This window comes from Macrotis lagotis, chromosome 2 (assembly GCF_037893015.1).
Source record: "Macrotis lagotis isolate mMagLag1 chromosome 2, bilby.v1.9.chrom.fasta, whole genome shotgun sequence".
Classification (NCBI taxonomy): domain Eukaryota; kingdom Metazoa; phylum Chordata; class Mammalia; order Peramelemorphia; family Peramelidae; genus Macrotis; species Macrotis lagotis.
This window is the reverse complement of record NC_133659.1, coordinates 96,145,375-96,154,623: the sequence shown is the minus strand read 5'-3', so window position 1 is coordinate 96,154,623 and position 9,249 is coordinate 96,145,375. Positions and strand designations below refer to the sequence as shown.

The 9,249-nt window shown below is 37.8% G+C and overlaps 1 pseudogene; it reads left to right on the top strand.

Annotated features, from left to right (window-relative positions):
• Window positions 1-241: 241 nt before the first annotated feature.
• LOC141511105 (gamma-secretase subunit PEN-2 pseudogene) lies at window positions 242-555 on the top strand (annotated as a pseudogene).
• The last annotated feature ends 8,694 nt before the right edge of the window (window positions 556-9,249 follow it).

Below are 9,249 nucleotides of genomic sequence, written 5' to 3'. Positions count from 1 at the left end.
ACAAACCATAATTTTTTATAATTTTGATCATATTAAATTTTTTAATTAAATTAATTAATTTAAATTAATTTAATTTTTAATTAAATTTTGATCATATTAAAAAAGAAACAATATTAATATATAATATATAAATATAAAATCCATAAAAAGTTTACCATTGGGAGAAGCCGCGGGAGCGCGTCCTACCCACCGCGGCTGCAGCACCCCAGGGGCGCGCTCGGAGGACCCCGCGGGCCCCGGCCCCAGGATGAACCTGGAGCGCCTGTCCAAAGAGGAGAAGCTCAGCCTCTGCCAGAAGTACCACCTAGGGGGCTTCGCGCTGCTGCCCTTCCTGTGGCTGGTCAACGTGCTGTGGCTCTTCCGAGAGGCCTTCCTGGCCCCGGCCTACGAGGAGCAGGGCCAGATCAAGGGCTATGTCTGGCGCTCAGCCTTAGGGCTAGTCTTTCGGCTCGTGGCGCTGACCTCCTGGATCACGGTCTTCCAGATCAACCGAGCTCGCTGGGGAGCCCTGGGCGACTATCTGTCCTTCACCATCCCTCTGGGGATACCCTGATCGGCCGGCCCTCCCCTCTGCCCCGGCTCCTGGCCACCGCCTCTCCCCGCCCCGCCTTAGCTCCAGCACCCGGCTGATATGCCTTCCAAAGAAGAAGGAGATCTAATGTCCTTCATGTCCCCACAGCCTTTTGTTTGGCCGAGCTGTTTCCCCAGAATGCCTATCCCTGACTAATTTCCCATTTTTCCCTGTCACCTCCACTAAGGATTCCCAAATAAAAAAAGATAAAAATAGAAAGGTTAAAAAAAAGTTTACCATTTCTATGAGAGAGAGATTAGTATTTTTCACACTATGTATGCAATCTTGGCAGATTCCTATTTAGCTGCAGCAAGAGTCTCTCAGATTTTCTTTTCCTACAAAAAGTACAAAATCACTGAAGAATGAGCAAGTCCATTAAGGTTGATCATCACTCCCATTTTGCTTTTAGGGTGTACAATGTTCTCTTGGTTCTGCTCATCTCACTCAGCATCAGTTCATGCAAATCCTTCCGGGCTTCCCTAAATTTCCATCCCTCCTGGTTTCTAATAGAACAATAGTGTTCCATGACATACATATTCCATCATATACCACAATTTATTAAGTGATTCCCCAATACCAACAGGGCAACAATCAGGCACAGTTTTGAGATATCTGTGATGGAGAATGCCATCTGTATCCTGAGAAAGAATTGTGGAGTTTGAACAAAGACCAAAGACTATGTTTCTTCCTTAAGCATATGATTTCTCTCTCATCACATTCAACTTAGATCAATGAATACCATGGAAACAATGTAAAGACTAACAAATTGCCTTCTGTGGGTGGAGGGAAGCAAGGTTAGGGGAAAAATTACAAAATTCAAAATAAATAAAATCTTTCAAAAATAAAAATAAAAAATAAATCACTGAGGAAGAAACTCAAGTTACTGAATCAAGACAGTAGAAAGACAAAGAGGTGTTCCCAATGAGAGTACATAGCCCATAGTTTAGCATACTGAAACTTTTAACAACATTTAAACATTTATGATAAAGTTATATATGCTTATGGTAGTAAATGATTAAAAAAGATTAATAATATGCAGGATTTATGGCTTTATGACATTAAATTTTTTGTTGTCTTAAATATATATATATATGTATAATCTGTAATTTTCCACAGCATGATGTAAATCTTTTAGAATTCACATTTAATTACTAATTGCCAAAACAACAAATGTTAAATTCGCTAATACCTAGGAATGACTGTACTTTGGTTTCACTCTTTTAGATCAAAGAAGTGTATATCACCCCCTTCAGGATTACTTTGGAATTGAGAGAGTTTAGAGACGTATTTCTCTAATGCTGTCAGCTCAAGCCCTTCTCCTGGTATATTTTCCCACTGCTGACCATAGGGGATTAGCAGTCCAGTTCCATTTGATCAAATATCATCAATTACAAACAGATATTTCCTTGATAAATATAACAAGAGAGCATGTAAAAGTTTCTTCCTCACACTCTTGGGGCACAGTCTCTCTTATCCCACCTAAAAGTGACTTCACACTTAATTTAGTTTTTATACAGTATTCTATCCACCAAATTCACTTCCAAATACAACATAGCTATTGGATGGGTCCACATCTTAGCAACCTCTGAGCCAAGTCCCAAAGATTGTTATTCAGTATATCAAAGCTGGACTGATTGGCTTCTAAACTCTACTCCCAGCCCTCTTGTGGTTCATTCTACCAGTCTTTCAAAGCTCACAAGTCTATAGCTATATATTCAAACTTCTTCACCTAAAACAGAAAAAAAGAAAAATGCAGGGGCAAAAATCCAAGAACCATATTCATCTTAGTTTCAGACGTAGAACCCTTAAAGCATCGTCTCCCTGAAAACTGTAACAGGAAGAAAGGAATTAGACTAAGGGGTCAGGCCTGAGCTATTTAGTGACTTTTGAATGCACCCTAGTTTTGGTTCCATATCCAAAGAGGTTCCTCTCTACCACATGGCTAGCAGACCAGAACCAGTTAGAATTTCTGCATATGTTCCTAATCACTCAAAAGGTATTTCCTTTGCCATCATGTCTTTTGGAAGCAGGCTCTTCCAGGTGGAGTATTACACCAGCACCCCTGTGAATCTCTCCAAAAAGTTATTAATTCTCCCCTTACACCCCCCTCTCAGATACAGTGTCAGTTTTTTCTCTTTTCTAGATCTCTGATTTGGTTATCCAAGGAAGGAAAACTTGGACAGAGACCACACAGATGGACAAATCTTTGATTCACCTTATCAATATTAATAGACCTCTGTAGTTAATAAGAGAATTAATTCAATGATTGCAAGGTGCTTTACATACATTGTTTCAATGACATCATATTAAAAGTGTTAGAACAGAAGGAGTATAACAATAAGAGGATAGGATTCAAGTTGAAGGACCTGGGTTCAAATTCTGATGCCCTGTATGATTTGCAATGTTTTTTCAGTTCTTTGGGTCTGTTTTCTCAACTGAAAATGATAAGGGGGGGGGGGATAGAGTAGTTAGTTGGTTCTTTTTCAGTTTAAATATATAATAATGTGATCATAGACTATCAAATCTTGTTATATAGGTACTAATGTCCCTATTTTACATGAGAAGAAACCGAAGTGGAAAGACCTTAGCTGCCCAATGATCAGGCTATTATGAAAAAGCTGGAAGTAATATATTCAGCCCCAGGTCTATCCTGACACCCAAATCCCACACTTTCCATTGCACCTCATTGCCTCTCAAGAAGATGAGGGTCCAAAAAACTCATGAATTTCTCCTGCCCTCAGTCACTGTTGGACTATGACCCCTGAGGTCCCTTCCAGCTGTAGCATTGTATTATTTTACAATTCTAAGTTACTGGGTGACCTGGCTCCTAGCTATCACCACCAGCTATCACCACCCAACTCTAAGAAGGGCCATTAAATCTTAGTTAAAATGCAATCCTAATATACAATAGAGGGAGTTAATCACTAACCTGGGCTTTCTGCAGATTCTGGCATGTCGCCTTCTGAAATCTGCTTCTTATGAGTGAAACCCACATACATTTAGAATCATACTTTGAAAAGCTAAAACACAAATTATCTCCATGCAGGACTGTCCACCTCTCATATCATGTACAATAGCAGCTGCAAACTAGAAAGCAGCCTCCAAAACGGAAAGGTTTTTTAGTCTGATGTTAACATATATTAGTGCAGTTCAATAGACTTGGCAAAACAACAATTAAACAATTAGGCTCCGCAGGTAATGCAGTTATTGTATAGTAATTAATTTTGGAGGCCTCCTAAAGCTTTTGAGGCTGTTGAATGCATCTGTTTCCCATGGGAGTAATTAGATTCTGAAAATTTTGCCCTGGAGTTGCTGTTATAAATAGTCTTCATTGCAGATAAATTTTTCAAACATTTGTATATGTGCTTGAGATATATTCAATTACACAGCAAGAAAATGAAGTCACTAAAACAGTTGTTGCTGAACTAGGGACTTGGGTGGTGTTACAAGCAATGCTTCAGATTAATCTTTCTAATCTTTGTTTTGTTTGGGGTTTTTTTAGGTTTTTGCAAGGCAAATGGGATTAAGTGGCTTGCCCAGGGCCACACAATTAGGTAATTATTAAGTGTCTGAGACCAGATTTGAACCCAGGTACTCCTGACTTCAGGGCCAGTATTCTATGCACTGTGCCACCTTAGACGCCCCATCTTTCTAATCTTTAAAGATTTTAAAATAATACCTGTGAGCGTCTGTGTAAATGTACCTATACATAAGCATACATTGCTGTTCAGTTGTTGCAGTCAGTTCAATTGTATCTTATTCTTTGTGACTCTGATGAGGTTTTCTTGGCAAAGACAATGGAGTGTTTGCCACTTCCTTCTCATTTTACAGATGAGGAAACTGAGGTGAACAGTTAAATGACCTGCCCAGGGTCATACAGCTAGTAAATGTCTGAGACTGTGTTTGAACTCACGAAGATGAGGCTTCCTGATTCCAAACACAGTAAATTTTCAACTGGTCTGTAATGGCACTGGAAGGTCTCAAACCTTCCTAGGGTCACACAACTAGTATGTATCAGAGAAAGGATGTGAATACAAGTCTTCCCTACTCCTAAAGTAGTTCTTTGTCCACCAAGCCAGGAGACCTATTGCCACCATTTTTTGGAGTATTCTTGATTTTTTTTAGAAGACTTTTGGATCAGCTACGCTATCATTCTCATGTTCTAACCACCAAGCAGAACCCATTTAAAGATCATTTTTTAATTAACCATTTACAGCATCCATCAACATCCATCCATTTCAAAGCAACAGTGTATTAGAGTACCAGGCCACATGCCAAGTGTTAGGGTTGCCAAGACAAAAACAAAAAATCCCTGCTCTCAAGGAGTTTGCATGCTACTGGCATGAAGAAGCTACTATTATGGTAATAAAGGATAAAATACATATAGTATGTATTTTCTACATTAACTACATGGATAGAAACATTATACAAAATTATTTGTATAGAGTTATACAAAATAATTTCACAGGTAAGAGAGCCCTGGTAGTTAAGGGTCATGAAAAGATTTCTGTTGGAGGTACTTCCAGAGCTAAGTATTCAAAGAAGCATAGGATTAAAGATAGTAGAAGTAACAGACTGAAAAGAGGGCTAGAGAAGGAATGAGGATGACCTTCATTTAAATTAGACATTTATTTGATCTGTGACCTGGGATTACTTAACCTCTAACAGTCTCTGTTTCCTCATCTTTATAGTGGGAATAATAATTGTACTTACCTTATAGAGTTGCTGTATCAAAAGGGATTACAAATATATATATATATATATATATATATATATATATATATGTACACATATACATAGTATCTTGTAAACCTTAAAGTGCTAAACATATATTAGATATTTTTATTTATATATGAGTAGAAAGCATCATGATCAGTATCTTCTCCTTTCAAGAGTTCCTGTATACTGCCAAATCTGCACTCTCGAATGCAGTGTATACTTTATTAAGTGTGAGTAAAGGAGCTCATTATAATGTCATTAATCAATACAAAAAAGTACAAAAATCAGTCATTTCCTAAACTCATCCTGTTTTCACTAAAAGGAATTCCTATCAGTCTCTAAACCAAAAAATGTCACCATTCTCTATTGAGAAGACACATAAAGAGTCAGAAAGATAAGACTTGATGTACAGCAGTGTTCAAGATCACCTCAGAAGTTAACAGAACTATTAAGAAAGTTATTTGAAAAATGTTAATTGCCCTAACAAGTCTAAAGAATCTTTCTGGAAGCAGGTCATAGTCAAAGCAGTAGCTCTTGTTGTAGTGAAAGGAATCTTAGTGATTGGATTACAAATGGTAGAGTAGAATGATGAAGCCAAGATCAAAGACTTTGACATCTGAGATCATTTGAGACATTGCTGAATAGAATGACATAAAACTAAAGATAAATTCTACTTCCTCAATAACATTTCTAACTTTGAAGGTCAATATTTGTAATACATTAACATTTAGTAAAGAGGCATACTGGTATAATGGATAAATAGTTCCCTCCCCCCCCCCAAAAAAAAAGCCTGGAAGATGGGGCTGCCTGATACATTCTGTCTGTGAGAGTCATTTAATCTTGAAGAGCTCTAAATAACTCTCAAAAACTAACAATTTCAGGAAAGGTACCATCCTCAATCAGTAGGAGTTTTTTCATAAGGCAATGAAATCATAGAATCTGTCCCTAGCTTTTTTTAAAATTACCATTGCTTTCTATTATTAAAAAAAATAGGGGTGGCTAGGTGGTGCAGTGGATAGAGCACCGGCTCTGGAGTCAGGAGTACTTGAGTTCAGATCTGGCATCAAACATTTAATAATTACCTAGCTGTGTAGCCTTGGGCAAGCCACTTAACCCCATTGCCTTGCAAAAAAACAATTTTATATATATATATATATATATATATATATATATATATACTCTTTCCACCCTACTACTCAGAACAAACCAACATACCCTACCATTAATTAAGTTTTCTACATTTTCTGTACAGATCCTCCACTGAGCTCTTGAATACATAATAAAGGAAAACCTACTAACTCAAACATGTCAGTTTTCTACTCTAGGGGCTGTTGCTCTATGAGTATTGGAAGCAGAATTTCCAGGAGAGAAGCAACAATCTTGCTCTGCTTTGCCTCAGATAGAACACATCAAGAATATGATCCTAGGGGCAGCTAGGTGGCACAGTGGATAAAGTACCGGCCTTGGAGTCAGCCGGTCTCAGACACTTAATAATTACCTAGCTGTGTGGCCTTGGGCAAGACACTTAATCCCATTTGCCTTGCAAAAACCTAAAAAAAAAAAAAAAGAATATGATCCTGGGCGGGGGGGGGGGGGGGGGGGGCGGCTAGGTGGCGCAGTGGATAGAGCACTGGCCCTGGAGTCAGGAGTTACCTGAGTTCAAATCCAGCCTCAGACACTTAATAATTACCTAGCTGTGTGGCCTTGGGCAAGCCACTTAACCCCATTGCCTTGCAAAAACCTTAAAAAAATAAAAATAAAAGAATATGATCCTGGCCATCACATTGCATGAAGGGGATCAGCAAAGTGTCAGAAGAAATTGGTGATACAATGAATAGAACACAGGGTCTGAAGTCAGCAACAACCCCTTCCCACAAAGTTCAAATCCAGCTGTGATATCTACTAGCCATGTGACCTTGGAAAGGTTACTTAATTGTGTGCCTCAATTTCCTCAACTGTAAGATGGGGAGAATAATAGCATCTACCAAGGATTGCTGTAAGGATTAAATGACACAAAAGTGCTTGGCCCACAGAAGACACTATATAAATGCTAACTACTTAATTAGCAAAGCCATTAGGCACTGAAAATCATGTTATATAGCAGTCACCAAGGATACAAAACAGAAAATGAAAGAGACCTTGCCTTTTAAGGAATATCTATTCTATTAAAGGAAACAACTACAATAACGTAACAACAACAATAATATTAATAGTTGGTGTTTATATAGCTTCTAATTTACATGCCAGACACTGTGTTTCACAAATATTATCTCATCTGATCCTCATAGCAACCCTAAGAGAAAGAGACTATTCTTTTCCCCTTTTTCAGTTGAGGATACTGAAGTAGACAGGGGTTAAGTGACTTTCTCAGGTGTTCCCCAGACCTATTGTTCTATCTATTTTAACAACTACTTGACTCAATAGTTTTACTTGTAAAATTAGGAGTTTGCATTAAATGACTTGTAAGGTGTCTTCTATTGTTAAATCTATCAACCTAATTTGGGCCAACTGGGGGAAATTAAAGGGAGGCAGATTTCACCTCAGCCTAAGAGCAAACTTCCTAAACACTTGGAGTTATTGAACAATTAAATGAGATGCCTCAATTCAAGAAAAGACTAGATGATTATTTGTCAGTGATGGTATGTAGGGATTTCTTGCTTCGGGTATGAGTTGAATCAAATTACTTCTTCATTTCCTTCCCATTGAAAATCTCATATAAAAAAATGAATTAGGAGATTCTGGTCTAAATCAGATGGTTAGGATACACACCATATATATACCTTATTTATGAAGTGGCAAATTTTGATCAGCTTTGGTAGGGATTTCCCTGTGCTGATTCACACCATCTCCACCCCCACTCCCATATTCATATACTTGATATGTTTGTGAGAGGTACTGTGGAAGTCTTGGAGATCATGGACAGGTCACTCAAACTATCAATGTCTAAGACAACTCCCTCACACTGCCTTGCAGAGAAGATGCCAATATACATTGCTAGAAAATTTTCTTCTTCCAGAGATCTCTATTATCAATGAAATCCCAGTACCAGTCCCTATCCTTATTCAAGCAATATCTAGATTGTGATAAAAAGCAAATAGTCAAAGATATATCCTTCTCTTGGGAAAAGAAGCATACTGTTTTTCATTCCTTCCAGAAATAGAAAGAAGAAATGCCTGCTTAATATCTCCAGTGAGAGATAGAAGATCTAATGGAGTGCTACTTTTCCCGGGATTGTAGTATTAATACTGTGCAAGCCCTGATTTCAGTTAACAAAAGTTTCTGAAATAAGAACCTTTCACCATAAAATAAAGATAACACCTCCTTCCCCAATGTATTTCATAACTGTATTATGAGGATTAGGGAGATTTAATATATGGAAGAAAGATGAAAGGAATTGAGATTATTTAGGCTACAGAAGGGAGGTTAAGTTTTGAATATCTGCAAGATGGTAACCAGCTGCTTTCCTTCTGCCTTTCTGCTCTAAGGCTCTAATTTTCAGATCTCCAAAAAAATCAATAAATCAACACCTATGATTAATCATATATTTAGTGCTAGAAGGAACCTTGGAGTTCCCATTCAACCCCTTTATTTAAAGCCAAGGAAACTGTGCTGCCAGAGGTTAAATGACTAGTCCTAGATTTCAGAAAATAAGTGGCAGAGCTAAGATAATAACCCAAGTCCTCTGGGTTTGAATCCAATTTGCTTTCTACTCTCCCATGCTGTGTAGACCACTTGAGAAAATAATGTTATCCAAAAGTGACCAGAGAAATAGCACTATAAGTCAACTCTCTATAGTAAAGCAGATCAAAAATTCTGAATTTAAGAATCATAGCTATAGGAATCTAGGAAAGTTAAAAACTTCTAATTCCATATTTTGAAAACCCCAACCCAAAGATTGGGACTGAAGGAGTAAAAGGAAATTAATGCCAAAAATCACAATAAAAATAATTATGACACTT